Raw genomic sequence first — 6,000 nt, forward strand, 5'->3', positions numbered from 1 at the left:
CAGCGCGAATTAGTCACTATGAGAATGTGAATGGATACCGTTTTCCGTCATTCCGTGGTATTCGAAAGCAACTTGCCAGAAGGAATCAGGAGACCGCAGTTGTTTGCCTCCAACGGCAGCAACCTCATTCGCTACATTCCATTTCTCCTTTTCTTCTTCTTCATTCTATGCTCGAGTCAATCGCGTCCTCGTCTGTCCGTCTTCCATCATCCCGAGTTCCGACAGATTTGGACACGATTTGCACGACATGCTGCACTGACTTTGCTCAAAGTCTATTTAAAATCTAATTAACGTTATCGTTTAGCTTCCTTGAATTAATAGTTTGACAAATGACTCTCGCATTAATATTAAACATAATACATAAGAAAATATTGTTTACTTGCAAAAGAGAGAATAATGTATGTACATTATATTTTATTTGAGTAAATAAAAAATATATTATATAAAGAAAAAAGGAAAATATAAGATTTTATATAAACAATTTATACATAAGCTTTTCAGTAAATAATATATAACAAAATTATAAAGTATAAAATCATAATTTTTTTGTTTTTAATATAAATGTATATTATCTATAAATTTTTTGCTGCTTGCATTTTTCTCAATTAGTATACTTACTTTACGTGCCGTTTTTTACTTCAAAAGCTACCGCCCGATCGCAAATATGTTGCTCGGCATCGGTGAATTCCCTAACAACAACCACGCGGAAACTTCTTTCCTGGTTTTTTCGAGCGAAAACGATGGGGATATGAAAATAATAGCTATTTTTCCTTCGCATGCGTCTACATACGTTCTACCGAGGCTACGTTGTATTAATCTGCATGTTTTCCTTTCATATGTACCACTTATGGTGTACTATTGCAAATATATCTTATGTAATGTATAAACATGTCATAAATTATTATTTTATCTTGGTTTATGCTTTCTCTGTCAAGCTTAAAATTAGATAATATATTTTTATATTATTGTCAAAAATTATGCATAACTGCATAATTTTTCGATTCAATTGTACTGATAGGCGTACTTTCGATGTACTTTCTGTGTATTTTCCGATAGGTATAAATTCATGTAAATTTAACTAACATGTATAATTGCCTAATTAACAAGAATTGATAAATAAAATAATATATTTTTTGAGGATATCATATTTACATTACTTATCTTGCATTAAAAATAAATTTATTTCTTAAAATTTATTCATAGATAATTATTCTTATTTTAAAACCGTCTTAAATAGATAATGTCTTAAGATATAACTCTATGATTGGTTTATGATATCTTAAGACAATATTTACTGGTGAATTCGGCACGCATGCACTGAGTTCGCTTTAATGTTGCCCTGACGTGGTGCGAGTGCAGAACCACTTCAGTGCTATACCAAATTGCACTATCAGAAACGTTAATGCAATATTTCTTGAACTCATTCAGTTTACTCGGTTGGTCCGAATATAAATTCAGCACTACATTGGCTCAGTTTATATTTGCCGAATACGACAATCTTAATGTACTGAAACAGTCCGCACAAGCCGAATGCGTGGCACTAAAAAAGTTCGCACTTAGTACGCACTACTAGTGCGATCTGATGAATTTGCTATAAGATTTTTAAATATAAAAATCAATTATAAATATCGGGGCCATAATAGTGTCGTATTTCTAGATAATCTAAGAATTTTTTACTATCCGATCGCGGAAGATGTTAGAAAAATTATGTATTTTAATATAACCAACAAATAAACTAAGTTTATAGCGCACTTGTGAACATTATTTAATGCGGTTAAATATCTTTCAGTCATTCACATTGCTTATTAACTCAAGCAACCAAGCACGCAAGGCACGTACTTTTTACAGACCGGATGCTGTGCCTTATCGATTGCTTCACACCAGGAGCTCGCAGCAGAATGTCGGTACGATCATGAATATATGTATAACCGCTTATTGAGCTAGAGCAAATATTAAGATAGCAGCGGCAAGTTTTTTATATAAAATATTTTATAATCTTAAGTTAAAACGAAAAAGCACTATCATATTTAGGATGAAACAGAATTCTTCTCCAGTGGAAAATTGAGAATATATCTATTAAGTTGAGTTAGAAAATATTATTTTATATACTTTGTTTTAATTAGCGCAATGTTGTGTATCATTGTTTTTTTTAAAGAATTAAAGTTTCTATCACTTGAATTGGAATATACTTGATTGGGATATAAGCAGTAATAAATAAAAATATAAGAAGATATTGAATTTTGTGTTTTAAATATGGTTGTATAACAATTATTTTCAACAAGCGCGTTTACTTGGCACATTTTTTACCTTTTTTAAAATAATAATTTTGTAACAATATAGTTGTTAGACATATTGATTTAAAATTTATCAAAAAGTATAATTACGAAGAAAACTCTATTTTGGATATTTTCTAATATTATACAAAATATTACGTAAATTGAAATATAATTATGAAATACAATTTCTTGATTATTTAAATATTTTTCGAAAAGAGTACAAGGTTAGAAAAATTGCAAATCTATTTGTTCAATTTAAAATACAACATATTATAATAGCAACTATCAACTATCATGATATCTATTAAGGAACTTAATCGTTGACACAATGCTAACTGAATATATGTTAAAATATCACATTAAAACAATAATCAGTTTACGGTGCTCTCTTGAACTTACAAGATTGCAATGTATGCTAAAATATTTCGTTATTAACAATTTGTTATGATAATGTTCGTTAGCTGTTATTGTTAACTGTTACATTACAAAGTATTTACCTTAATCGTTTCAAGCCGATGGCATACGATGCTTGTTTTTCTGGACTTGTTTAGCTGGATTGCTAGTTGGATTAGAATCTTGCTATCGTATTGACTGCGATGCTGGCACCGTCAGAACCACCGCCAATACGGTGGCAAGATTTTAATCTATTCGATATAAAATCAATTAAAGAATATAGTTATGTAGAAATATTTCTTATTGGATACTTTTTAAAGTTATACAAGATATTATATAAGTTGAAGTATAATTACAGACTATAATTTGTATATTACTTTTTTAAATATTTTCCAAAGAAAGCATAAAGCTAGAAATATAGGTTTATTTGTCGATATTAAATATGAATACAACATAATAACGTCTATCATCACGACATCTATTAATGACCTTAGTCAATGCTACACTGAATACTTATAATATCAATATTGAAAGAATCATCATCAGTTTGCGGTGTCCTTTCGAACTAGCAAGATCGTAATGCTAAATTCGTTGTGATAATATTCATTAGCTATTGTTAATTATTACAAGACTTTTACCTTAATTATCTTAAACACATATAGAGGGTAAGTTTCAAAAAAGAAAAAAATTTGCAGAATTTGGCGTTAAATGTACAACAAAATATGTAAAGCATATTTAAATAATTACGTTATTTAAATAATTTGTGTTATTCAAATAATTTACTGAAAACAAAGGCAGTTCTGTTTATTATCTTCACGCAGTTATCAGTATCAATTGCACCTTTTTAAAATTAAGTTATTACTATATTATAAGATTGAACTATATTTTTATACAAATAAATAATTTTATTATAGCAATTCTGCTTGTGATTATAAAACAATGTAATAATATGTTTGAATGATTAAAAATGTGCAAAGGATAGATCTTTAATTAATAATAATAAAAATTTAATATGTTAATTTAAAATTAACAAAATATAAATGAAACTTTATGCTAAGTCTTCTAATCTGTTTAAATAGATGTTATTCTAAGAGAATAATTAAAAACAAAATTAGGTTTTTTATAAACAACTAACGATTTATTCTGTACATGATAATATAAACAGAATTAAAATAAGATAATGCATATTATAATACAACGCAATAAAATAAAGTGTCACAAGATTAAAAAAATAAAAATTGATTGCTATAATAATAATAAAAGTAAAAGTTTAAAACACCACAATTGATCTGCTTAATACATTACAATTGGACTGATCCTCTTTCTTTCTTCCACACTTAGAAAGATATATTTAGGTGAAATTCATAACTGCAAGGCCAAGAAAGAGAATTAATTCAAATTCTATTAATTCTATTGATAGTGACGACCAAATCTTTTATATATTATGCATTTTATATATTAGTTCTATTTAAATCAGCATATTCGTTAGTTGTTTACAATGATTTGAACTTTTTAACTTTGTACTTAATTGTTTTCTTGGAATAATATCTATTTATACCAATGTAATTGAAAATGATTTATTTAACTTAAATCACAATTGAAAAAAACGAGCGATAAGAACAGAAAATAGACAGATTTCAATAATATATTCTGATATACACGGTTTCTGATAAATTAAAATCTGCATAGAGAGAATTTTCTTTTAAAATTAGCCTTGAAAATATGATAATTGTAGTACAATACAATATTTTAAAGATTTTTATCATGCACTTTAGTAAAATTAATTAATTATTTTAAACATTATTGTAATTTTATTAATTAATGAATAAAAAAAATTTACATTAAAATCATTTGAAATACAATGTTGTCCCACGACTATCATATATCATATTTTCAAGGTAAACTCTAAGAAAAAATTCTCTACGTATGTTATTCTCTGTTGTTATTGCCTGTACTTTTCACTTATTTATATTTTTTATATATTTATGTAACTGTATTATTCAATTACATCTTAGACTTTACAGTTAAAACTAGCTTCGCTTATATTTTGCAAATTTTAAATTGACATATTTGTATCATTAATTATTAATTTGTATTATTAATTAATTAACAAAATTTATTATTTCGCACACTTAACATATTATTATTCTATATTTCTATAATTTATATAATTCAGTTTATGCAGTACTGTAACAGTTATAGAAACAAGTTTTAGCTATATTATATATGTAATATTATTTTAATTTGATTTTGACATGAAGAATGAAACAAAGACTTTTTATATTAAGCATAAATCTTGAAAATAGCCACATTATAAACAATAATGTAATTACATGGTATTGAATGACATTAACAATGTTATGTTTATATTTATATTCAATAATTTTTTATTAAATGTTTAACGAATATATTGTACCTATTAAATATTGTGCAATTGTTCATCTAACAATTTTGTATAAAAATTATGGAAAAGCTTAATCTATGTTGTACATTAATATTTGCTTTATTGCAATAAAAATATATTTTTACAGATAAAATAAATCAAAAATTGCAGTATGAATCTTTCAAGATTCCCGTTATTACTTATATTAATATTAAACTACGCAAAATCCCTTAATATAAATAATTATTATGAACGTAGCGATTATGGATTTGAGTTACCGAATTACGTGAAAACAGATCACTATATGATTACATTAGAACAACAGGATGAAGAAAGTAACAAACAATTTTTCCGCGGTATTTGCATTATTTCCATCAGACTGCTTTTTTCATCACGTCAAATATATTTCCACGCACAAAAATCACATATAGAGTTAGATACACTTACTGTGCATAATCAAACTTCAGATTATGGAATTGTACCGAATAGAGTTGCATATTACAATGAAAATCATATGTATTGTTTAACTTTCGATAAAGATCTAGTAAAGGGACATTATGCGTTAAACATATCATTCCGTACTTTTCTGGATATTAATAAAGAAAACTTCTTTGAGATGCGCTACAAAAATATAGAAGGAGAGAATGAGTAAGTAAATGTTAATATGGGTGTAATTCATAAATTTTAAATAAAAATTGTATAAAATGAAGAATCTGTTAGAAAAATATTTTGAAAATTTTTTATTTAAAGTAGTACTTATTATAATCAATGCTTTGGTTACGCATTGTCGTTGCATCGCTGTTAAAACGAATTCTTTTTTTATAACCTTCGTAGTTCTATGATAATTAATATATAGCAGTCATAAACTTGAATTTCTTGAATCAAATTTTTATTTTTTAATTGTAATTTTAGTATTTAAAATGAGATATATATATATATATATACATA

The sequence above is a fragment of the Trachymyrmex septentrionalis genome, unplaced genomic scaffold (assembly GCF_001594115.1).
Source record: "Trachymyrmex septentrionalis isolate Tsep2-gDNA-1 unplaced genomic scaffold, Tsep1.0 scaffold29, whole genome shotgun sequence".
In the NCBI taxonomy this organism is placed as follows: domain Eukaryota; kingdom Metazoa; phylum Arthropoda; class Insecta; order Hymenoptera; family Formicidae; genus Trachymyrmex; species Trachymyrmex septentrionalis.